The 27,199-nt window shown below is 44.1% G+C and overlaps 1 protein-coding gene across 2 annotated transcripts in view; it reads right to left on the bottom strand.

Moving 5' to 3' along the window:
- Positions 1–27,199, bottom strand: part of LOC149523552 (serine/threonine-protein kinase LMTK2-like) — a 47,079-nt gene that overhangs the window by 19,347 nt on the left and 533 nt on the right. The gene's annotated exons all lie outside the window — the stretch shown is intronic.

Raw genomic sequence — 27,199 nt, 5'->3', positions numbered from 1 at the left:
ACATCTGAAGAGTTGAAACAAAACTTAAATGCAACCAAGGCACCATGCTCACCATCCTCAGAAGGAGGGACCTACATTTCCAGTATGGCCGAATATGTGGCTAATGGCCAAATAACTCAAAACGAGTACCTTACACAAACTGAACCACAAGTACTTAAAATCCCACAAGATACGCAGGCAAATCAAACTGGTTACTTTTGAACTTGAACTTTGCCAGTCCCTGAAGGTACACTTTGTAGCCTAGGTCTCACTTCTTACACCATTCTTCAACAACCTCCTTCCCAAGTGAAAATCACCTCCACTCTCCTGGTCCAAGGCCAAGAGTATCTTGCCTTAGAGATCCTAGACTTCCATACACGAAGGAAGAAATATATAATACCTCATTTACTGGGAAAGGTACAGACGGAAGTGATCCTAGGAACGAGCTTATAGGTGCAAAGTCCCCAAAAGTTCAGAGCCTTCCATAAAGCCCACCTAGATAAACCTGGTCCCTCAGTATCTCAATGTTACCCTGAGGGAGTGGGTGATGTCTGGACCTTGGAATCAAATCCATGGACTCTGTGCCATGACAGTATTGCTGAATCAATGTTCCAACCAGCAGTCTTAGTGCAAAGGTCTACAACTTCATAGCAACCATACCAAAAAACCCTGATTAGCTGGCCAGAAAGCATTCCCACCTGATATCTGGATTATATAAAGACTCCAACAGGAAGTGGAAACTGAGTAATAAGTCGTTGCCTGCTGGTTGTTACCTAGACCTCTCTGCCATGCTGCCTAATCAGCTCACCTGACTTTGCCTTCCAATCCTGACAACCTAGTCCCTTGGATTGGATCTCCAAACTACTGCCCCCTTGCCCTGGATTGCCTTTAATGTCAACTGGCCTCCCAATTACCAGATTATCTGCATGTCTCCTGACCAAAGCTCTGGACTGCCCCAACCCGCTTCAGCCACTGGTGTTTCACTACACAGTGAGGGAATGTAACTGAAGGTGATTCAAGTGTTAGAACAGCTAAAGAGATGATGTGCAAGATTTAGGACTGAACAAGGTTTTTATAGTGTGGGCTGATGAAAGAGCAACTTCAACAACAGGGACAAAATTGATAGAATTTAGTGATCAAGATTATAACAGAGAAGAGAAAGCAGCTAAATATAACACCAAGTTTGATGACACATGGGAAAGGGAGAATAATTAATTCAGTTTTTGACAGAACTTGATCTGGCATCCAGTAAACATCAAATGAGTCTTAAGTGCACACAAGACACCATAAGATCTGGAAATTATGAGCATAGATTTGATAGAGGTGACTGTGGCAGACTGCTGTGAGCCAAAGGTACAGGGAAACAGACCAGAGTAGAGAGTGAAACAGGGAACAGAGGGACAATTAAAAAAAACATGTTATTGAATATGCACAGTAGACAGAATTCAGGTCTAAAAATCATTTCAAGTGAGGTCAAACTTGCTTACACGTCTTAAATTAGTTCTCAGTTGTCACAAATTCTACCATGAATGAACAAGTTCAGGAACTATCTATAGCAGGAAGATGACAGTTATGTGAAAAAGCTAGTACAGAACACTGCTTTTGCTATTCCCAAAATACTCCTCGTGCAATGAGGAGTAACAGTTAATTCGAGGGAAGGGTTTTGGATCAGACTACCATGTCTACACGCGGCGAGTTAATTCGGGCTACCAGCTTTTTAAAATGGCCACCAGCCACGAATATGCTAATCAAGCACGGGATATTTAAATCCCGCACTTCATTAGCAACTTCAGTATGCTTCATTTGCCTCCCTAGTTCGAACTAGAAGGTAAGTGTAGACATACCCAATGAGATTTAAGATAGGTGAGGTAATAATCTTTTATTGGACCAACTTCTGTTGGTGAAACAGACAAACTTTTGAGCCTACAGAGTTCTTCCTTGCCAGATCTGGGGAAGGTACTCAGAGCGCCACAACTATACACAAGGGCTGTGTCTACACTGGCATGAATTTCTGGAAATACTTAAAACGGAATACTATTCCGTTTTCAGTTTTTCCGGAAAAGGAGCTTCTACATTGGCAGGCTGCTTTTCCGGAAAAGCCCTTTTTCCGGAAAAGCGTCTGTGGCCAATGTAGATGCGCTTTTCCGGAAAAGACTATTGGGCTGTCTACACTGGCCCTTTTCCGGAACAGTGTTCCGGAATAAGGACTTATGCCCGAGCGAAAGCAGAATAGTTTTTCCGGAATAGCGGCTGATTTTGTACAGTAGAGCATGGTTGCTTTTCCGGAAATTCAAGGGCCAGTGTAGACAGCTCGCAGCTTATTCCGGAAAAGCGGCTGATTTTCCGGAATATGTGGCCCAGTGTAGACACAGCCAAGGTGAAACAGACCATTAAGCAAAGGAAAAACTTAGACAATAAATAGTCTTGCAGCACATAGAGACTAACAAAACATATAGATGGTATCATGAGCTTTCGTGGGCACAATCCACTTCAGCAAAGGAATTAACATGTTGAAAGGGACCATTGAAAGCGAAGTGGCAGTTAATACCTTACAGTCATAAGACAAAGGAGAGTTAGAACAAAATGCAACATACTATTGAACCATAAATCCAGTGTCTTTTTATTGAGTCTGTGATGTTAGAGTCTAGCAAAGTTATGCTCTTCAGTTTTTTAAAGCATTATGCAAGGTTCCTTTCATGAAATGGACCAACACAGCTACAATACTGCAAAAAAAGGATACTTCAACAGGAAGAAAAGAAATATAGCAGGCAGAACAGAAATGTAGCCACTTGCCCCCTTAGTGAATTGTTCTCATTATCTTTGAGACTCCCCCCAGGAAAATGAAGAAGGTGTAAAAATCTGAAGGTTCCATTACATTGCCAGAAGCGTGTAAAGGGCAGTATGGCCTTATAAATGCTTATGTGGAATTAGTGATTAGAACTAGCAATGTTTTCAGACTAAAAGAAATTGCTACCAAAATGTGCTTCATGAACTGTTTGATACTTCCTTTCTGGAGATCGTCAACAGCCAATATAAAATTGTGAATTTATTTCTAGTTAGGACTTGGGAATCAAAGGATAAAACCTATTACACAAAGGGGGGGCGGAGAAAGTTGAGGATTTCCTTCCATGCTCCCCATTCATTGTACTGTAGTTTAAAGAAATTACCAGGGCTGTCAATTGACATGTGTTAATACCTGCAATTAACATAGTCCAGGATTAACACATTAATCACAGGCATTAATGCTGCTCTGCCCCTTTGAAGTGCCGCTGCAGCACTTCAAAGGGGCAGCGCAATGTGGCGCCAACTCCCCAGCTGATCCCGGGCTCCACTGCCCCCTCTGAAATGCACAGAAGCAGCATTTCAAAGGAACAGCCACCTCACAGCTGAGCCAGGGATCAGCTGTGCGGCAGCTGCCCCTCAAGCACCGCCTCCGCGTGTTTCAAAGGGGCAGTGGAGCCTAGGATCAGCTGGGGACTGCCCAGCTGACACCAGGCTCCATGTAGCATTTCCCCAGAACCCGGGATCAGCTGGGGAGTCCCCAGCTGACTCCAGTCTCCACGGCAGCTGTCCCTTTGAAATGCCAGATGCAGCATTTTAAAGGGTCAGCTGGGGACTGGCCAGTTGATCCTGGGCTCTGCGCAGCAGCAGAACACAGGGTAGTTGGGCACTCCAGCTGATCCCGGGCTCCTAATGTGCTGCCCTTTTGAAGCAGTGGGGCAGCATTTCCAAGGGGCAGTGCAACGCGGAGCCCAGGATCAGCTAGGGAATCTAGCTGATCACCTGGGCTCCATGCAGCGCTGTCCCGTTGAAATGCCACAGCGGCATTTCAAAGGAGAGGTGTACATGTTTAATCGCGATACTTTTTTTTTTTTTAATCGCTTGACAGCCCTAGAAATTACCAAAAGAATTGAAACCAGAGTGATTATATTGCATTACTTGACAAATATCCAAAAATTTACATATTGTGCACAGAATTTTTAATTGTTTAGTGTGGAATTCTCCCTGGAATAATAATCAAACCCTTATGAAACATGAGGAAGGGTTGTTTCAGGGAATATAGAAAATAGGAGAGGCAATCACAGAACTCACATGATTTAAAAAAATTAACCACTATTAATCACTTATACTACTGTTAAACAGAATGACAACTATAATTTATTAAATATTTTTTAATGATTTTCTTCCACATTTTCAAATATATTTATTTCAATTGTAGCACAGACTATAAAGTATACAGTGCTTATTCTATACTATTTTTATTAAGTATTTGTATTGTAAAAGTTGTAATAGTATTTTTCAATTAATCTGATAAGTGCAAACTATCATGAAAATGCAACTTACATAACAAAAGTTTATATTTGTAACTTTAAAAAAACAAAACAAATGTTAAACTTTAGAGCTTACAAGTCCATTCAATCCAATTTTTTGTTCAACTGCTCACTAAGACAAACAAGTTTGTTTACATTTATGGGAGAGAATGCTGCACATTTCTTATTTACAGCATCACCAGAAAGTGAAGAGGTGTTCACATGGGACTTTTGTAGCAGACGTCACAAATTATTTACGTGCCAAATATGCTAAACATTCTTATGCCCCTTCTTGCTTCATCCATCATTCCAGAAGACATGCTTACATGCTGATGACTCTCATTTAAAAAAATGTGTTAATTTGTGGCTGAACTCCTTGGTGGAGAATTGTACATCTCCTGCTCTGTGTTTTAGCCATAATATATTTGGCACAATGTGGGTATGTCTAGATTACAGTTTTTTCGAAAAAAGTAGCCTTTTTTTGAAAAAACTTCACATGCATCTAGACTGCTGTTGCGTTCTTTCCAAATTAAATTGAAAGAACGCAGCTGTTTTTTCGACAGTGGTAAACCTCATTTTACGAGAAAGAATGCCTTTTTTTCGAAAGAGCTCTTTTGAAAAAAAGGCATTCTTGAACACAAACAGGGCTTTTTCGAAAGAGAGCGTCCAGATTGCCTGGGTGCTCTCTTTCAAAAAAGCGATCTGCTTTTTTGAAAGTCTTGCGGATGACTAGACGATCTCTTTTGAAAGAGGCTTTTAGTCTAGACGTACCGTATGTTACGGCAGTCTTGGAAGAGGATGATGATGACGACGACCTAGTACACATTGTTTATTTTAAGAATCACTTACAATACAAATTTAACAAAATGCAAAGAAGGTACCAATGTGAAATTTCTAAAGAGAGCTACATCACTTGAACCAAGGTTTAAGAATCTGGAGACACTATGTGGAACATGCTTTCCAAAATCCCAATGCAGAAATAACACTTCCTCTCTCTCTCCCCCCTCGGCTCTACAAAAGAGGATAACAACCTTCTGGGGTGGTATCTGATTCAGATTATTAAAATAATCATGCACTGGTTCACACTGCTTTGGATTATTAGCAGCAGCAGCATGAATATAGGTCCTCTAGAATTGTGACAAAGGGACATATGAATCTTTACTGCATCTGGCATTAAAATATCTTGCGATGCTGGCTACAACAGTACCATGCCAATGCCTATTCTCATTTTCAGCTGACATTGTAAACAAGAAGCTTATCAGCATTACCTCCCTCAAATATAAACAAACTTGTTTGTCCAAGCGACTGGCTGAACAAAAAGTACGACTGAGTGGGCTTGTAGGCTCTTGAATGCAGTTATTTTTTGTACATTAGTCTAAATTCATAAATTCAACTTTCATGATGAAGAGACTGCACCATAGTACTTGTATTAGGTGAACTAAGATGCTATTTATTTTGGTTTTTTTCCACAGTGCAAATATTTATAAATCAAAAATAGTGAGAACTATACACTTTGGATTCTGCATTGTAACTGACAACATATGTGAAAATATGGAAATATCCAAAAAATATTTAAATAAATAGTACTTTATTTTTTAACAGCACAATTAATTGAACAATTAATGGTGGGAGTTTTTTAGTCACTTGACAGCCTTAATCAGAAGGCAACTAATCTTCTTCCCAACCCAAACACAACAGTAGAACACCAAAAGCTAGAACAATAATACTCACTGTCTTCCTCTAAACAAAAGGCTTAAAGCCAGTGGTTCCGTTCAGTTGCAGACTTACCAGTTCTGCCAGCATTTTGCTGCAGGATGTCAGTACAGGCAGTCCCCGGGTTACGTACAAGATAGGGACTGTAGGTTTGTACTTAAGTTGAATCTGTATGTAAGTCCGAACTGGCGTCCAGATTCAGTCGCTGCTGAAACTGATCAGTTTCAACAGCAGCTGAATCTGGACGCCAGTTCTGATTCAACTTAAGAACCCCAAGCATCCCCAAGTCAGCTGCTGCTGAAACTGATCAGCGGCTGATTCCAGGAAGCCCGGGGCAGGGGCTTCCTGTAGTCAGCCACTGGTCAGTTTCAGCAGCGGCTGACTTGGGGACGCCTGGGGCAGAGCAGCTGGGGTGCTGCCGGGTTGGTCCAGTAGCGCCGCTCCTCGGCGCTACTGGACCAACCCAGCAGCACCCCAGCTGCTCTGCCCCAGGTGTCCTGATTCAGCCCCTGCTGAAACTGATCATCAGCGGCTGAATCAGGACTCCTGGGGCATAGCAGCTGGGGTGCTGCCGGGTTGGTCCAGTAGCGCCAAGGAGCGGTGCTGCAGGACCAACCGGCAGCGTCCCACCTGCTCTACCACAGGCCCGGGGCTTTGCTCCACATCTCCCTAGCAGTTCCCCCTCCCCCAAGCAGACCAGGGACACGGGGAGCAAAGCCGCAGTGGCGGCGGGGTGCAGTGCCTCTGAGGCTTTGCTCTGGCAAAGCCTCAGAGGCGCGGGACCCCTCTGCCTCCCGGCTTTGCTCCAGGTGTCCCTGGTCTGCTCGAGACGGTCCCCAGCAGACCAGGGGCACCGGGAGCAAAGCGACAGCAGCGCCGGGGTGCCGCGCCTCTGAGGCTTTGCTCTGGGGCTTTGCCGCTGCCGCTTTGCTCCCGGTGCCTCTGGTCTGCTGGGGACCGTCTCCAGCAGACCAGGGACACCGGGAAGCAAAGCCGCAGCGGCAGCGGGGTGCCGTGCCTCTGAGGCTTTGCTCTGGCAAAGCCTCAGAGGCGCGGGACCCCTCCGCCTCTCCGGCTTTGCTCCAGGTGTCCCTGGTCTGCTGGAGACGGTCCCCAGCAGACCAGGGGCACCGGGAGCAGCTTTTCTCGCCCCAGAGGTCGAGGTGGCGGGACCGCTGCGCTCTGGGTGGTCCCGCTGCCTGCGAGCTCCGGGGCGAGAAAGCCCCGTTCGTAAGTGCGGATCCTACGTAAGTTGGATCCGCATAACTCGGGGACTGCCTGTACTGCACAGCACAAAGTGATTCAAAATTTCCTGCTGTTGCATCTCTAATCTTCCCCTTTCTGCTCCAAAATGTAAATACATTATGATTCTTTGACTTTCCAGATCTTGCATACACAGCAAGGGAATACCTGATTTGGTCACGAGAACACATTTTCAGTAAGAAAATATTAATGTTTATTTGGAAGTCTTGTGTGACTGCCAAGTTAATTTCCCATTCACTTTTAATACTAAGTACAAATACAAAAATACTGGGGTGGTCTCAGGAGTAACATCTGGAATATCTCAGACTAAGATTGTATTATACCATTTAGATCAAAACTGATATCTATTAAACCATCCTAGTCGACTAGTAACCAAATCTTGATATAGGCCAGTGGTCACCAACCAGTAGATCTTGGAGTCTTTGACAAGTGATCTTGACAGGTTTGGCCAGGAGGCTATCAAGTGCCAGCACTTCACCTGCCCCCGCCCTTTGCCTTGGAGCTGACTCCCACCCCTTGGGAGCTTCCTGCTTGTTGAGCAAGGCATGGAAAGAAGAGGAGGGGGTGCTGATATCTGGGTGCCCATCTTCCTTCCATGCCCCATCTCCACAGAGGAGAGGAGGGACGGGGATGAAGAGAGTTTGCTGGCTGCTTTTGGGAGTAGTGCAGGGACAGAGTAGGGGGGAATCTGCCTTAGCACCGCTGTACCACCATCCAGAAGCCATCTGTGGTAAGTGGTGCCTAACTGGAGCCTGAATTCCGAACCCCTCCTGTAACCCAAATTCCAGTCCTAGCTCCGAGTCCCCCCTGCACTCAAACTCCCTCCCAGAGCCTGCACCTTGAACCACCTTCCTGCACCTCAACTTCCTACCCCAGGCTCAGCTCAGAACCCTTCCCATACTCCAAATCCTTTAGCTCAAGATCAGAGACTGTATCTCCCTCTCCTGTACCTCAGCTCTCTGCCTTATAAAAGTGAATGAGGGTGGGCAAGGGAGGGAGGATGGAGTGAGCAGATGCAGGGCCTTAGGGTGGGAAGAAGGTGGGGCAAGGGTGTTTGGATTTGAGGTAGATCCTGGATTGCACTTAATTTAAGTTCTGAACCCGGTGATCTCCAACCTTTTTAAGCACAAGATCACTTTTTGAATTTAAGAAAAGTAGTCAACTAATTGTCCCTAAAAGTAACCTTCAATTATTGTGGACAATGCTCAAGGGATCTGAACAAAATAAACGGTGTAGGTCTGTAATAAAAGGAATTTTATTTCTGACAATTAACTTTTTGAAGGTCATCTATTTGTTACAGAGAACACAAACTTCTTTTTCTACCTTTTAAATATTCTTTCCAGGTTTTAAGTGTTGAAGCTTTAACAAGCGCATCGTAAACAGTTGGTTGCCTTGCTCTTCAGCATGTATTAAGCAGGAAAAAAACCACAACCCTCATATATTCTGTACACATTTTTAAATTAATACAATTGACATAATTAATCAAAATATGGCTTACAACGATCATATTGGCATATTTTAGGATGTTTAAACATTTTAATCCTGACAATAAAAGAGTATGAAATATTATTAATGCAGAAAAAACAAGTTCAGAAGTTATGAGACTTCAACTGCAGTTGGTGCCTTAGAAAGGCTTTAAGTATTCTAATCTAAACAAGTACCAGGCACACTGCTGCTGTAAATATTGACCATAAGGTCATCTGTCACAATTATGTAGCCAGGAATGCAAAGAACTCTGTTGGCAAAATAAATTATATCCATTTAAATAAAATCTACATAATGCCTGTTATGTTTTCTATTTGTAATAATTCAGAAATGTCAGCAATTTGTCACGTCATCTATTCCACATCTCTGAACTGAGTTTCCTTAATTAATAAGGTTGGGTATAGTGTGAAGATGTTATACCTCCTCATAATCCAAATTTTCTCAATTCTGAGAGTAAAAACAACAACACTGAAAATATAAAGCTTACGATGTTTGAAATAAATTTTAACAATGACCTCGATGAATCAGTATATTTTTTGTTAGGGATGTTAGGTATTGGTTATTTTAGTAATCATGTAGCTGCAACCATTTTTTAAGCTGTTACGTGGTTATTAAAATATTCCCTGGGAGGGAGCCAGCAGACAGTGTGCTCCCGGCCCCTCTCCTGGGGAGCCCCCTATCACTCTGCGCTGCTGCCTCTGTACAGGCAGTCCCCGGGTTACGTACAAGATAGGGACTGTAGGTTTGTTCTTAAGTTGAATCTGTATGTAAGTCGGAACTGGCGTCCAGATTCAGCCGCTGCTGAAACTGATCAGTTTCAACAGTGGCTGAATCTGGACGCCAGTTCTGACTTACATACAGATTCAACTTAAGAACCCCAGGCATCCCCAAGTCAGCTGCTACTGAAACTGATCAGCGGCTGATTCCAGGAAGCCTGGGGCAGGGGCTTCCTGTAGTCAGCCACTGGTCATTTTCAGCAGCTGCTGACTTGGGGACACCTGGGGCAGAGCAGCTGGGGTGCTGCTGGGTTGGTCCAGTGGCGCCCAGAGCAGCGCTACGGGACCAAACGGCAGCGCCCCAGCTGCTGTACCACAGGTGTCCGGAGCAAAGCCGCAGAGCACGGAGGCAGCGGGAGAGCCCAGACGTGCCGTGGCTATCCTGCTGCCCTCGGGCTCCGTGGCTTTGCTCTGCTCTGCTCCCCCTCCCCCTGGTCTGCAGACCAGGGGGAGGGGGAGCAGAGCAGAGCAGAGCGGCGGAACACACGGCCAGCTGTCAGCCCAGACGCGTCTGGGCTGTCAGCTGGCCGCGTGCTCTGCTCTGCTCCCCCTCCCCCTGGTCTGCAGACCAGGGGGAGGGGGAGCAGAGCAGAGCAGAGCGGCGGAACACGCGGCCAGCTGACAGCCCAGACGTGTTCCGCCGCTTTGCTTCCTCTCCCTGGTCTGCTGGAGACCAGGGAGAGGAAGGGCCCCGTTCGTAACTGCGGATCCGACATAAGTCGGATCCGCGTAACTCGGGGACTGCCTGTATCAAAAATTGACTTGTGTGCAGACTGGCTCCTACCTGCTGTCCCACACTGCTGCCTCTAATACAGAGGCAGCAGCGTGGTGCAGGGGGCTCTGCGGTGCAAGGGGCTCTGCAGAGCCGATAGGCACGGCTCCCCCCGAGCACAGGATCCCATGCGCCCCCCCCACTTCATCTGTGTGAGGCAGCAAGGAAGGGTCATTTGGAATAACCAATAAACCAGGTTTATCAGTTAATCATTTAAATATTTATATGCTAACATCCCTAATTTTTGTAGATGTACTTTGTACCATAGACCTTTCTGCCAGCCACTTGATATTTTTAAGTAAACCCCTTTTTCATAAAAAGTTGTACAAAACTTTCCATTTTTCCTAACTATTTCAGGCAAAAGCACAGACTGAAAATTACACTTTGATTAGATTTACCGGTACAATCAGGGTGCTTTTCACTGCTCTGTCAACAAAAAGTATTTTTAACTCCAGGGTAATGGGCACTCTTCTTTGAATCACCAGAACAGCACTATGCATATAAATGAATCAGATCCTCTATATTAAGTTTCAGTATCTTGCAATTGGTCCAGAACACTACCCTTTCTAATGGCAATAAGTTAGTTTATTTACTTATTCCTACTAGCTGTCCAAAAAAAAAAACCCCACATCAAATATTACATTCTTGGCATTTTTATTTATGAAAAGACTATTTAAAAAATGTGTACAGTTTATAAAAACTAATTAGTAGTAGTGATGTGAAAGTGTACCTTTTACATGGTTAACTGATGAGTTTGGGATCATCAGTTAAAAAGCACGGTTAGATACACACATGCACCCCCGCGCTGCTGTGTCTGTATCACAGGCAGCAACACGGAGAGGAGGCAGAAAAGGGCCACCTGTCCCACCCAGTGTAACCGCTGAAAATTTCAGCGGTTACACATTTACTTAATAGCAGCATTTTAACATCTCTAATTCTTATATCGACTAAGGCAACAGTATTACAAGGAGAAAAAGTTAATGCAAAAACAGGCTTTAAAATTGACTACGTACTTGTTACTTTTGTTTCCTAATACAGGTTGAACCTCCCAAATCTGGGACTCTCTGGTCTGGCAACATCCGTGCCCCAGAGGTGGGAGTGGGAGCCAGCTGTAAGAACACTTTTATGATGGGAACACCACAAACCAAACCAAGATAAGTAAGCAACAGTCCATGCTTTATTTGCAACCAGCACTTTTCCTCAATGAACTGAACTTCCACAAGTCAAGAAAGCTGAAATGCTTTGACTAGGCTATATTCTGTCAGGGTTTGCAGTCTGAACTCAGTGGGATTTGTATCTAAATCAAATAAGTGCTTTTAAAACCTACCCTTTTACATGATTTTGGCCTAATTAAAAAACCCACACACACACAGTAACTTTGTTAATGTACTAGAAAGCTAAATAATTTGCACTGTTCAAAACAAAATAGCGTTTGTATGAAGTGACCTGTTTGATGGCAATGAGGTATTCTAAATGAAAATAAAATTTTAGCCCTTGTTACAACCACTTCTATTGATTTTAAGCACATGACAAATTTCCTTGTCCTCAAGGAGACTCTTTGTTTGAGTAAAGTTATATACCTGCCTTAATACTTTGGTTTTTGCCTACACTGGTTCTATAAAATTCAAGTAAGATGTTCTACCTATCAAAGAATTTTAAAAAGCTGCGTTTACAATTTAGTGGGAAATATTTTTTGTAATACAGGTAGGGAAATCACCAAGATCATATGATATTAAATTCCATGAAAGATCTCTCATGCAAGACTGACAGACAAAAAACAAACCTAAAATCCTTATCTGTATCTTAACATGAAGCTGAGAAATTTTAAGTCATTAAAGGGAAAAAAATAACTGTCAACAGGAAAGTTAACTGAGAAGTATTTAGACAGACCACAAAATAATTCTTTTCATTTTACAGAATACCAACCTTAACATGTTAAATTCTGAAAACATTATTGTAGCTAGATTGAAGGAGGTACAAAAACAGTATCTCAGTACTTTAAGAAAAACAGCCTATTTGAATATTACTATAAGAAAGATAGTCCTCTAAACGAGTTGTCAAATGTGAAAACGCACACATACACACTTTCTCAAGAAATTTAGCTAGTCCTCTGCCATCAGTAACCTTAGGTAGAGCACTGAAAACTGTTTACTTCATATTCTGCTGAATCCTAGATAAATAAGCAAGATTACTGTGGTTTCTCAGGTGCTGCAATCAGTTTCAGATAACCTGTAGGTAAAGAGCTAGAACATTTTACTTTGACTTTCTAACTGAAGCCAAATCATAAAATGTAAGACCATTAGGAAAGACACCAAGTATACTGTTTATTCAGAAAAACTGGACATGGCAATACCAAGTAACCTAGGTTGAACGTCACTGGAGATGGCTTGAACTTAAAATGTTCCTTGTGAAGGAAGCAATAATTAACTAATTCAAGCAAATCTTTGAAAGGCTTTTCTTCAATAGCTAGGATGGGTTGTACAGTCCAAAACGTGTTTCCATGTGAAATGTTATCATTTTCTTTCACCATAAAGAGAAACAACTGACAACACTCTACAGATCACACCCTCTGTCATCACATGCACTGTCCTATCACTAAATGTGGAAGAGGAGATAAACCTAGACTTTTGGAATTTACTATTTGATTCTGAAGATACAGATGCATTATGTCAAGAAACCCTTGCATGTCTATGCCTCTGAAATATAAAATAGTGGCATGAAACAGACTGCATCAGATATTGGGATATTTCTATGTTTACACATTTAGAACAGGTTCTCCTTGGATTATTCCAATATATAATGTCTGGTGAATGTATATAATGAAAACAGATTTCGAATGAACAATCAGTTTGTAGTTAAAAGCAAAAAAGTATACTCTGGATACAGTACCTCTTGAACACTGGAAATGTGATTACTAAAAGTTATAGGTAGCTAGAAATGCTAGAACGGCATACCCACTTAAAGTTTCTGAGTTGCTTGTTTCCAAATCCTCATGACTAATTCTTTATTTCTGAGAATCCAACTTTCTGTCCATTCTTATAGTTGTGCTTATCACATTTTAGAATTGGATACAAGTGAAGGAAGGTATGTTTGAGCTATGCTTACTACTGAATTAACATACTAAGAACATTGTCTATGCAACTTACATTAAAAAGGGCTCGTTAAGACTATGAATTCTTGTTTTAAAATGTACTAAGTAGCTTTCTGAAGAAAATCTTAACATTTGAGTCTAAAAGCTTCAAAATGTTCTATATATAGATCAGATTTTTTTCAAAAGCCCTGTGGCATTATCTGTCATCTTCATATAATCCCTTGAAAATGCATTGAATAAATATAGAGAATTTCACCATACTGATTTAGTTGACTGGTTTAGGAAGGAACATCAAAACAGAAGCTTAAAAGAAAAAAAAAAGAGACTACTTAAGATTTCCAAGCCACTGGAAGAATGTGAAGCTACAACAATCAAACGGTGCAGCTAGTGAAGGAAAAAAGTAGAAGATGATCACCTCAGAATAAAGAGCTGAGTACAGAAATTTGGGGGATGGGGTAGAAGAGCGCTGTAATTCCCAACGTTACATAATTTGGAGTGTAAACTATGGATAAAGGTAAAATACATGCTCTTCATTTAAACCATTTTCTTTTAAGCCACTATGGATAAGTGTCTGCAACTTTTAGGCATCTAGGATGACAGATGAATAAATGGCACTTAAAATGTTGAGTAGAAGCTGCAAAAATGTGTTTCTATTTGAGGAATTAAAATATTTTTCAACTTATGGAATTCAACATGCAGAAGGAACACTGCTTTATTACTACTGCATTAAAATCACTAAATTCATACACAAAATCCAGTGTGTTTTTGCTACTACACTATTACTGTAATTAACACTTCTTCAAACATACCGTATGTTAAGCAATTTTATAATTTAAGGCAGAGTGGGGAACCGCAGGCCCAGGCTTACCTAGACCTGGCCCCCAAGGCTCAGGGCTCCCACCAACACACACGCACAGTTGGGAGCCTCTGGCCTGGTAGGTCTGAATCAGGTAAGCCTGGGACTGGATCCAACCCACTGGCTCTGTGTATGGAGGTGGGCAGGAGAGCAGCTCCATGCACTACTGCACCTCTCCCATTGCTGGTGAAGCAAAGCACTGCCTGGAGCAGGGGTGGGCAATAATTTTTGATGGGGGGGCACTCCAAGATTTTAGAAAGTGGTCGAGGGCTGCACTCTTCCAGGATCTTAATGAAGGTGTGAGGTCGGGGTGGAAGTTAGGTGCAGAAGGAGGTTGGGGTAAGGGATTGGGGTGCAGGAAAGAGAATGGAGTCTGGGAGGGAGTTTGAGTGAAGGAGACAGCTGTGACCTAGAGCAGGGGCCTGGGATGCAGGATTTTGGGATGTGACCTAGGTTAGGAGGGGATTGTGATAGGGCAGGAGATTGGGGTGCCAGTTGTGGGAGAGGGGTATAGGTGCAGGAGGGGGCAGAAGGTTTGGGCATGTGCGGGGATTGCAGAGTTTTGGGGAAGGCAGAGGCCAGGATACCAGAAGCAGGCTCTGCTTCCTGCTCCATGTGGCTCTGCTCAGGGCATGAGAGGGAGGGCACCATGTAACACAGCCCCCCACTGCTCCCACTGGCCAGAATCCAGCCAATAGGAGCAGCAGGGAAAGCTTTCAGGCAGTGGGCTGCTGTTTCCCCAGGAAGAGGAGGAGGAGGGGAGCAGCAGCGCACACAGCCGTTTCTTCCCCATGAGCTGGATTGCACAGCAAAACTTGGGGCCTTTCTTCCTCCCCACCAGCAGGAAGGCAGCACAGACCACCTGCAAGGCATCCATGGACCACTAGTGGTCTGCAGACCCCACTTTAAGAACCACTGCTCAACCACAACACTATCATTGCAGCAATGTAGCTGATGTTGTCAAAAAGATCCAGAGTTCCCTGGAACTTCATGCACACCTATAGAGCTACTTCAGCATTAATCCTGGAGTTGTCACACAGTATAAGACCATGGTGTAGGGATGTTAACTATCGGTTAACTGAATAGTCAAGTAACCGCATGAAAACTTTGCAGTTACTCAACTATTTTACAGTTCCCGGGGATGGGGCCAGCAGCCAGTGCGCTCATGACCCTACACCTGGGGAGCCTTCTGTCACTCCATGTTGCAGCCTCTGTATCAGAGGCAGCAGTGTGGAGGTGCCAGGTGTGAGCCAGTCTGCAAGAGGAGACAGTTTAAAAACGAGAGGCAGCAGCGTGGGTGGCAGCAGCCCCTGTCTGCAGAGCAGTCCCAGTTCCCCACAGACAGAGGCTACTCCAGCCTCTGCCCTTGAGGAGCTGGGACCCCTAATATGGGGAGCAGCATGGCGGGGGCACGGGGAAGCAGATGGCACCACAAAGCCGGTGCTGGGGGAAAACCTGCTTTTAAGCAAGGGGGGGAAATACGAATAGTCAAGAAAATTAACTGATAAGCCTAGGTTTATCAGTTAAACATATACTCATCTACTTGTATAGCGAGGGAAGGATAGCTCAGTGGTTTGAGCATTAGCCTGCTAAACCCAGGGTTGTGAGTTCAATCCTTGCAAAGGCCATTTAGGGATTTGGGGCAAAAATTTGTCAGGGATGGTACTTGGTCCTGCTGTGAAGGCAGGGGACTGGACTCAATGACCTTTCAAGGTCCCTTCCAGTTCTAGGAGATAGGCAATCTCCATTAATTTAAATTTACTCATTTACCTCTCTCCCATGGTGCCTAACATGTTATTTGCTAGCCACATGTGGCTACTTGGCAGGTTGTGTGTGGATAAATGTGGTTATTTGGCCAGTTGAGTGTGGCTAGTTTAATAGCTTCAGAACTGGTTGGACACCACGGGTATAAAAGAGTAGCAAATGAATATGCAATGAACAGCTGTAAAAACCTGACGAGAACACTTATTTCACATAAGCATCTACACACTTAGCATTAAACTAGTGCAGTGGGAATTTGGAGAGTGGGCACCCAATGGAGGATATAAATAGCATCCATAAGCAAGGTACATTGGGGAAACATGCAGTGAGCAAGCAATATTACTAGTGAGAGTTAACATTATAAAATACTAATGTGATGGTGTCTGGGAAAAAAAGCTGCTTTTCATTGAGTCAGGCCCAGAGTAGTGTCTATTACTCTGAAACACCTATAATATATAGGCATTCCTGGTAGTTGTATGGCCATTCTCTGGTTTTCTCGTTCATTACTTCATAACTTACAAGTATCAGAGCTCCTTGTTTCTGGACAATATCTTATTAGAGGGTACTATTGAGAGCTGATGTTTGAAGTGTGCAATCTCATGTGTATCTGTAAAATGGATTATATGATTTTGCAAATGTCAATGGTTCTGGGGTAAAGTGTAGATCCAAATAGGAGACATACTGATAAAAAAAAAAGACAGTAGCTTTGATTTGTCTTCTATATTAGCAATTGCTTTTAAATGGAGAAATACTCTGGAAATTCTACCTGACTTCTACACAAGTCTCTTTGATTCTTAGCAGTTTGGGACAAGGACCATATAACACTATTATTTGCTCCACAAACCTCCAAAACACATTTTAAGAACCATCTAAATATAGAAAGGGGATAGTACATATAGGCATGAAAACGTGAGAGTGCCATTTTTAGTATTTTCTTAGTCAAGTCCATGAGTTTTGAATATAGGTGGCAGGCACCTTAAATCATTTAGCCTTTTTAAAACTGTGTCACAATATATATTTCTTCATAAGAACCAATCTGTAGGTTAAGAAAACAGTACCACCTGAGACTTTCCTAGATTTATAATGACAGACTGTAGAGCACATTCCATTGCTCGCCTCATTCCTGTCATCCTGCATTTCTTCTCCTGGGTTCCACTAAGCAACTCTGAGCCAAAAAAAAAAAAAAAAAACACTATTTGTTCCTCAAATTAATGCCTTTAATATCTATTTCTGCAGTGGTACAATAGAATATATCACTGCATAATAAAAATCAAACAACCCTTAAAATTACAGCTGTTATATGTTTTGCACTTGAATTCTGCTTTCTGAGTAGCATACCATCATCTTCTGAAACACTGCAAACAAGCAACAAGCACAAGTTAAAGGGAACTGGTAAAGGAATGTATTCTGAAGTTAAACTTCTTTTAAAAAGAAGAAAGAAGAATTAAAGTATGGTCTTCATACACTTCAAGTAACTTAGCTGTCTTATGCTGTACTGCAAACATCAATTAGCAACTGGTACTCTGCAAGAAAATATATCTGACCTGCTGATACAGTAACTTCAGCATAATGCTAATATTTTGACAAAAATTATATACTTTGACCATTGAAACTATTTCAAATGAAGACTGGACATGTCCCTTCATTGTAATGTAACCCTACAGCAGAAAGACACAACAGCATGCAGGGATTTATTAGGTTATACTGTACCTAAACCTCTCTCATAGGCTTTTAAAACATGCCACAGGTCAAAGGAAAAACTCAGATGTTAAAGGTCTTGTCTGTATGGCAATTTACTGCACAGAAAATCAGAGTGTAAAGCATCCTAGCCTGTCACACACTAATTGGCCATGTGGATCCTGCTGCAGTTTAGCAAGGATTGAAAAACTTGAAGTCAGCATCTGCTGTTGATACATTGCTGAGAAAATAGTGATCCATGAAGTGGTAAACTTCACACGCATATTACAGATTGAATAGATTTTGCAGATACATACTCTTGAAATTACCACTTCCCAAGTTGTGTGAACTCTAACACATTGAAGAACAGAAGCATGTGCTAGAGCAGCGTTTCCCAATCTATGGGCTGTAGCCTGGTAACAGGGGCGTGGGGAAAAAAATACTAGGCCTCAGCGTGGCTGCTGGGACGGGAACGGAGCAGGCTGGGAGGAAGTGTGTGTGTGGGGAGGGGGAACCAGCCACCGGGAAGCAGGGTTGGGGGCAGCGGAGCTGTCCGGCGGAGATGGGGGAGCGGGCGGGCAGGCTGCAGAAGCAGAGCTGGTCGGGGGGCGGGGCTGGCCGGGGGAGATCAGGAGGAGGGTAGGAGAACCAGCCTCTGGAAGCAGGGCTGGATGGGGGCAGCGGGGCTGGCTAGGGGAGATCGGGAGGAGAAGGGGGGGAGAATCGGCTGGCTGGGAAGTGGTTGGGGGGAGTAGGGCTGGTCAGGGGAGATCAGGGGGGGGGGAGACCAGCCGGCGGAAGCAGGGCTGGATAGGGGATGGGGAGAAGAGACTGGACAGGGGAGATCAGGAGGAGGAGGATGGGAGAACCAGCCACCGGAAGCAGGGCTGGCCAGGGACAGTGGGGCTGGCCAGGGGAGATTGGGAGGAGAAGCGGGGGAGAATCAGCTGGCTGGTAGGTGGTCAGGAGGAGCAGGGCTGGTCGTGGGAGATCGAGGGGGGGAGGAGACCGGCCGGCGGAAGCAGGGCTGGCTGGGGGGATCATAGAACTGGAAGAGACCTCAGAAGGTCATCAAATCCAGCCCCCTGCTCTAGGCAGGACCAATTCCAACTAAATCAACCCGGCCAGGGCTTTGTCAAGGGATTGGGGGGGAGGGGAGAGAGACTGGCCAGGGGAGATCGGGAGACGGAGGATGGGAGAACCTGTCACTGGAAGCAGAGCTGGCCACGGCAGCGGGGCTGGCCAGGGGAGATGGGGAGGAGAAGCAGGGGAGAACTGACAGGCTGAGAGAGGGTGGGGGGAGCGGGGCTGGCCGGGGGAGATCAGGAGGAGAAGTTGGGGGGGGGGAGGCACGAATCGGCAAGCGGAAAGCGGGATTCACCCGGGCACATGCAGACCCGGGCACAAAATGAGTGAGTCCGGCCCCGGGGATTCCATTTTGCCCCCCCTGCTCCATACCCTCCCTCGAGTCGTTGCGAACTGCCTGGCTGGTAGACACACTCACGCAGCGCGAGCACATCTACCAGCCAAGCAGCTACGGACTGATACACCTAATAATAATAAAACTTACCTAATTAGAAAATACTGGACATTTTATATGTCTGGTATTTTCTCAATTTGTTTCCCAGATAGAAGTCTCAAATACTGGACTGTCCGGTACAAAACCGGACACCTGGCAACCCTACCCCTCCTTGCACTCTCCCTCCTAGCCAGATACGCTACCCCCAATCTGCTCCTGCTCCCGCCTCCTGGAGTGCCCATGCAGTGCCAGGTCCCCCAAGCCCTGGTCCAGGCTGGACGGAGGATGCAGCCGGGTGAAACAATGAAAATGTATTCATTTTTAATTCTTTTTTTTAATATGTGTTTATATTTTTGGGCTGCAAAAAACAGTACTGAAAAAAAACGGGTTCCAACTAAAGTAAAAAGTTTGGGAAACCCTGGTCTACCCAGCTTTCTATTCATCTTACAATCCATTTATCCAATCCATATTCCCTTAACTTGCTGGCAAGAATATTGTGGGTGACCGTATCAAATGCTTTGCTAAAGCTGGCACTGGGGGCTTTGGGAGGACCAGAAATAACTTATCTGAATATTCATAATTTGCTTAATGAATATGCAAATATACATTACCGGTCCTCCAAAAGCTCGTGAATGGATTTACTAGTCCCTGTGTCAAAAAGTTTAGGAACCCCTGTGCTAGAGCATTATATGGATAGATGTATAATCTTGACTTTGATGGTGGCTCAAATCCTTCCCTTTTCCCTGTAAAGGCTACAAAAAAGTCTGTAACTACCTAAGCAGCTTAGTTTAAAAATGTACAAATTCTATAGAACCTAGCTGAAGATTACTAAATATCCTATTTCGTTACTAAAATAGTAGAGTAAGATGTGTCATAGGACTCTCAGAAATTAACTCTTAGTGCATCACTATTTAAATTAAACATAACAGTAAGCAACAACCATCAGAGGTAGAGATCCAGCTAGAATCCTTCAGCCAGAAGAAAGTAGGTATATGGGTAGACAACAAAAGTTAAAATGCTACAATACACACAGTTCACATCTCTAAAGGGCAGATTTCAACACCATTGTCTTCCAGCTCTTCCAAGATCTACAGGAGACTAGCTCATACTTCAAAAGTAGCTAGTTAAGACGAACCAAGGCAAGACATTGCAGATACTAGTTCTAAGAAGGAAATGTTTTTAAGAACTTGCCTCCTCCATATCAACTCCTATCAAGGGAATTAGCCAACTGACTGAAAAGTTACCCCCATGGTCCTTCTCACCTTCCTAAATGCCCATGTGTGAGATCAGGAATATAAAATTCTATTTAATCAGTTAATCAGTGAACTATCATGTTTAACTGGTTAACCTATTCAAGAGGGGCAGGTGAGGAGACTGCTCCAGACCCACTGGGCTGGAGCGGCCTTCCCACACGCTGGAGCAGTCCCCCTGCCACAGGCAAGAGCTGCTCTAGCCCGGCCCTGTCTGCAGCAGGCCCCGCACAGAACTAGAGCAGCCCCCCTTCCCGCCACAAATGGAGAGCCGCTCCAGCCTCCACCAGTTAACCAGAATCAGTAAGCATCAACCACTAAGAGTGATGCTTAACAGTTAGCCTTTCACATCCCTAGCTGCAAGAGCCTCATTTCTGACACTTGCAGATATCTAAGAGATTATACCCTCATACTGTGAGGCATACATCAGGCCATAGTGACCACCAAATCAGTTTACTGCAAGTTCTAACTAGAAATGAAGCCATCCTCAAACGCTAACTAGTACAAAATACAACAGTACCATATAAGTGGTTATGAATGTACCACACCACTCCCAATGCTGTGCTCTTAACACTGCGTCTCCATTGAATATGCGGTCTTATTTACAGGTGTCCACCCTAATATTCAAAACCTTCTACAAAAGTGGATTAAGCTAGATAACAGATCATCTTCCAGTTTCTAACCATAACCATCCTTAATAGCAACACTCCTCTGGAACTGCAAAATTGGGAAACAACAGGGGGTCGTGAGCACCAAACAGAAGTTTTAGGGGAGCCAGATCCAGACAATGGAACTCATTCCTGTGCAGGCAACATGACTATTAACCTGGCAATATCTGGACTTAAATGCAAACCCCTTTTTTTTATATTTGGCATTTCCTGAACAACTCTTAGATTTTTTGGTCAAGTTTTACAGTAGAGAAGGCTATTTTTAGAATTGCTCTTCCTTCTTTTCATTACTTGTCAGGTTATCTTCTATTATAATCACGACAGAGACATCGTTTGATGAGAGGTGCATATTTTCATTTTGGCAGACCAGATTAAGTTTTAAGAGTATATAATCAGAAATGAGAGTAGAACTTGGCCACATTGGAAAGGGTTTGATTTTGTATTTAAGTCAACCAATGCTAAAGTAGAAGTGTCAGATGGCGGTGTGGTAAATTTGCTTGCAAACGCCTATCTTCACAGAAGAGAATTCTCTTGCAAACCCTTTAACTCTCTGCCACACAAAATACAAAAACATTACAAGACAGTCCCCTCATCAGTTTAAAACCACTGATGCTCCACAGGCTCCAAGCACAGCTAATAACCATGCTTCAGTCTATGGATGTTTCTATACTGAGGGATACTGGGTAAATCCACACACATCAGACATCTACTTTTCCCAAATCCAAGATTCAGGATTGATTCCAGTTCTCAATCATTATGCATACCACTAGCCACCTTTTTACCTTAGTTTTTACATTCACAGCCTCAACTAAGTTGATCTTAATCAATCTACTTGAGCTGGTGTTTTCTTTAGATACACTTTCCCATCTCATGTAACTGTTTCTTGTGTGTAGCACAGTGGCACTCAATCTCTGCTGCAATCACAAGGGTAATCACAGCTACTCTTTTTTTCTCCCTTTTCTCCCCATTTTTTAGGCTGATTTACTGAAAAAAATTATTGGGAAGATAACCACAAAAACCTGAGCCAAATGTAAATAAATGTAGAAATGACTGTCAATCTCCTAACAGCCTGAAAAACTACAGCTCCAAAAACAACAACCAGTCCTGTGGCACCTTAGAGACTAACACATTTATTAGGTCATTAGCTTTTGTAGGTAAAACCCACTTCATCAGATGAATTGGAATGGAAATTACAGAATTCATGTTAACAGCAAAATAAGTTATCTGTGAATTGTAAGATCAGTGCTAATGAAACTAATTAAGTCAGGGTGGACTTGCCTCATTCACAGCATATGGTATGAAGATGCAAATATCAGAGGCGAAGGAAATGCCTTTGTGGTGCGTTAACCAGATGAGATTTATTCAGACCTAAATTGATAGTATTGAACTTGTAAATGAACTCCAGTTCAGCTGTTTCCTTTGTAATCAGGTGATAAAATTATTTTGTAAAAGGATGGCTACTTTCAAATCCATTATTGAATGTTGAGGGAGGTTAAAATGTTCCCCTACAGGTTTGTGTGTGTTACCATTCCTGATGCCTGATCTGTGTCCATTTATTCTTTGATGCAGAGACTATCCAGTGTGGTCAATATACATGGCAGAGAGGCATTGCTGGCACTTTATGGCGTATATTACAATTAGTGGATGTGCAGGTGCATGATCCCCTGATGTTGTGTCTTATAGCTCCAAGAAGCATTCATCTTAATCAAGATGAATCTCAATGTCCAACACTATTTTTCTGTCCCTCTGTCTCGCAGGGATCTACCTATAGCTTCATTTTGCTCTCCAGCTTTAGCTTCACAGGGAAGCTAGCTTGATTAGTGCCTGTTTCCTATGCTGTGTCAGCCTACCTCTTCCTCACTTTCCTAACCTGAGCTCAGTACATGGATGGATACATCCATCCCCTAGAATGCTTATCAACTACCAAAATTCTTCAAAGGAGCAGTCACAATAGTTGGTAAAGGATTCTGAAGCCTGCACACAGACATAAAAAGGAAAGACAATTGAGCTTGTTCGAGACCAATCTTACATGTTTATGAAAGAAACCAACACGATTATTCAATGAAAAGCTTACAGGTTTACAAATCTATATGACTTATTAATAGCAATTTTGTAAGCATTACTGCCACTGGAGCATCAAGCTGTGTCAGTGCAAACAACTAAAGCTGCTAGCTTCATAACATAGGTGTTATGATGCTGTGGCCACACGGGGGCTGGGTCCCAACGGGGAGCTTGTTGGCCAGGCTTCGTTTTTAAATAATGAAAGTAAAATATTATGTCCAACAGAAAAGGTTTCAACACTGTGTTTATCTATGGCGGGAGTGGGGAACCTTTTTTGGGTCAGGGGCCACTGACCCACAGAAAAATCAGTCAGGGACCACACAAGTGAAAAGAAAAAAAAACCTCCAAAACCCTCAACTCTTACAGATGTGGCCCCCAACTGAAACACCTCACTCCCCTGGTGCTCCAGCCCCATGGTGGGGGGGAGAGGCAGGGAGGACTGAGATTCAAGGCCTCAGGCCAGACTTACTCTTCTGGAGTTCTAGGTTTAGTGGATTTTGTGTCTCTTCCTGCCCCCCTCCCCTGGCTCTGGGGTGGGGCCAAAATGAGGAGTTAAGTGTAGGGGACAGGGCTGCCAGCAAATGGGTTAGGGATGGGGGTGCAGGATCTGAGTGGGAGGTGGATAGGGTGCAAAGTCTGGGTGGGAGGTAGGGTGCAGGAGCAGGTTGGGAATAGGGTGTCTGGCCGGGTCAAGGGGGTAGGAGTGGGCTGGAGCAGGCTGTCTGGCCAGGGGACAGGAGCAGGCTGGGGGCAGGTTGTCTGGCCAAGGGGGAGGAAGAATGCATGGGGAGGGTAGGCATGCAGGGACTAGAGGGGTGGGGGACATTTACTTGTTTTTGTGCCACGTCACAGGGACCATGTAACATGTCCTCCCCCTGCTCCCGTTTACTAGAAGGAAGCCTCCAGGAAGGATTTGCACAGGAAGCCCCCAGAAAATGTGTCCTGGGGAAAGGAAAAAGGCAGCACACACAGAGCCATCTTTGGCTCCACTTGTTCACACAAAATGGATCCGGCAGGGAAGCCGACGCTGGCATTCCCATCATGTGAGGGAACAGAAGGCTGTAGTGCCAGCGCTGGCTCCTTGCTGCAGGGGAGCTAGAGAGGCTGAGATGGGGCTCCAGAAGAGCCGTATCTGGCTCCCCAGTGAGACATATTTGGTTCACAAGTCATTGGCTGCAAACCCTTGTACCAGTGTGTTAGATACAGTGAAATTGAATAGTGGTTTAACTGCATAAAATCTTAGCAGTTACATGACTATTCGATAGTTCCTGAGGGTGGGGCCAGCAGCCAGTGTACTCCCTAGGAGCCCTATCACCCCATGCTGTTGCCTTTCTATCAGAGGCAGCAGCAAGGGGTACCAGGTGGGAGCCAGTCCAAGAGAGAATCTAAAAACTAGCTCCCTGCTGCTGCCTTTGATACAGAGGCAGCAGCGCGGAGAGGCAGCAGCCCCTGTCCACAGGCCTCCCAGCTCACCGCAGACAGAAGCTGGCCTGGCAGCAGCCCCTGCTGGCAGGGGTCCAAGCTCCCCACAGACAGAGTCTGCTGTGGTGAGGGAGAGGAGTAGCTGCCATGAAGCAACCTCTGGCCACAGACAGAGGCTCCAACCTCTGTCTGCATGGAGCTCGGACCCACCCCCCAAAGACAGAAGCTACTGCCACGGACCAGCCTCTATCTGCAGCACGCCCGGGTTACACACTGACATCCCTATTTGGACTACATATTGACATCCCTATTTTGTACACTGGCAGGTTATTCTACAGGAGAAAAAAAAGCCACTGACACCTGGTAGCCCCACTATTAAAAAGGTTGAGTTCAACTGGTCTATCAAACCTAAATACACTGAATACTGTGCTTAATGAATTCATGGAGAGTTACAATACTCCATTCAGTAATAACCTTTTCTCAAGCAAAGGGCTCTATACATAGTAACTCTAACTGCATTGTAGATGGCACGTTAGTATTACAGTATTAAGATACCTTTATTACTATATGCCATACAAAACCTATTCAAGTTTTGCCTCCAATCTTCCAGATTCAAAATGAAGCTCGTTATTAATACTAAAAACTAATGTTTTGAGTGTCTAGTTTTCTAAGATATACTGCATAATTCTGATGGTAAGGAGGAATCTAAACAACAACAACAAAAAAAGCAGAGATACTCTGAGAAAAGGTAATCAGGAAGAGTCCCCTACTTCTGAAATCACTCTATAGAAACAAATCTTGCATTCCACTTAAGGGAGGACAAATCACGATACTGAATTTGTCATGTAGCATCATACAGCCTGCTGACAAATTTATCCTATTTGAATAATCAAAAAATTCACAAGGGAGAAACCTGTCATTCCATTTACAAACATATACATTTGATTTACCAATTTCTCATCTTCAAAAATGCATCTTTACATGGAACTAAAGAAGTGGTTTATAAACAATTTAGAATGCTTTCTCCAAAGAAAATTCAGGAGAAAGGGTGGTTTTGTGGTTCAGGTGCTGGCCTAGAATAGAGAACAAGGGTAAATTCCGGCTTTGCTCCAGACTTCATGTGATACCTTGGACAAATCATTTAATTTCTGTCCATCAGTTCCCAATCTCTGCTTGCATGCTGTATTCTTTTCTTCCACCCTTTGACCATACTGTGTATTTCAACTAAAAGCTTTTTGGGGCCAGGGACCACTTTTACTATGCTTCTGTACACCGCATCGCAAAACAGGTCCCAGGATCAATTAAAATTTCAAAACACTAATAGAATACAAAAAGGTAAAAAAGCTACCTCCTTTGTATCACCACTAGTAAGATTTCAAAAAACCAAATTATACTATGAAAAGAGAGATCCCCTCCCAAATCCATATTTTTAAATGGTGTACAGAAAAATAGAAGGAAAACCCATAGGTCTAAAAGCCAGGAAACAGAAGTAACAGGCAAAAGTAAACTACAAGCAGCAAGTAAAAAGCTACACTAATCTGGCTGGAAATAGGATAAGCAAATCTGTACTAGGGCGCCTCCATCCTCTGCATGTTAGTCTCAGTAATGAATTCGCAAAAAGAGAGGGAAAAAAAAAAGAGATAATCACACAAAGGTCTCATAGCTGTGAGCCACAGGGCTAAAAGCTTAGAACTGTGGGAAAAGATAAGGCACAAAACTCAACAGCTCCAGAGAGATAACTAAAGTGAGACAACATATAATAATGCTACAAGCACAGTATTTGCCCACTGGTTCAGAACCCTGGACCATTTCATCTAGATAACAGTATCCAGTACCTGCCGTGTCAGAGAAGGTAAAGTCCTTGACATATACCACATTAACAAACCCAATTGAATGTAAAAAACAACGACTAGTCTTGCAGCACATTAAAACATGTAGATTGTATCATGAGCTTTCATAGGCACAACCCACTTCTTCAGATAAATCAATTAAATGTGACACTCTTGAGGTGGAACAAGGAAGGGAAGCAACTCCTTCCTGATTCCAAACAGCACAATTGCTACCAAAACTATACTGGGAGAATTTACTGGACACATTTGACCCTGCCTTCCTAGCCCCACCATGGATCACTGCAGCCTCCCTGTCCTACCTCAAAACACAATGATCATCATCAGCAGGGACCATGGTGACTTCCTTCCCCCCCCCATCCTCGCTCCTCCCAGCTTACTCTCTTCCAGAGCCATCTGCCTCATTCCTCCCAACCAGCGACCTGTCGCTACACTCCACAGCCCCCTCATACAGCAGGTCCTCCCTCCCCCCATCTCCTCCTAACACAGCAAGTCTTCCTCCCTCCTCTCCGTGACCCCGTCACATAGCAGGACCCCCCCGGCCGCCAACCCCCTCCCAGATCCCCACGCACGGCAGATCTCGTCTCTCTCCCCAGCCCCCACGCACGGCAGGTCTGTCCCCAGCCCCCTCCCACGGCAGATCTCGTCTCTCCCCCCAGCCCCCTCCCACGGCAGGTCTGCCCCCAGCCCCCTCCCACGGCAGGTCTCGTCTCTCCCCCCAGACCCCTCCCACGGCAGATTTCCCCCGG

This window comes from Pelodiscus sinensis, chromosome 15, assembly GCF_052426305.1.
Source record: "Pelodiscus sinensis isolate ZL-2025 chromosome 15, ASM5242630v1, whole genome shotgun sequence".
NCBI classification, from domain to species: Eukaryota; Metazoa; Chordata; order Testudines; family Trionychidae; genus Pelodiscus; species Pelodiscus sinensis.
This window is presented reverse-complemented; position numbering and strand designations above follow the sequence as displayed.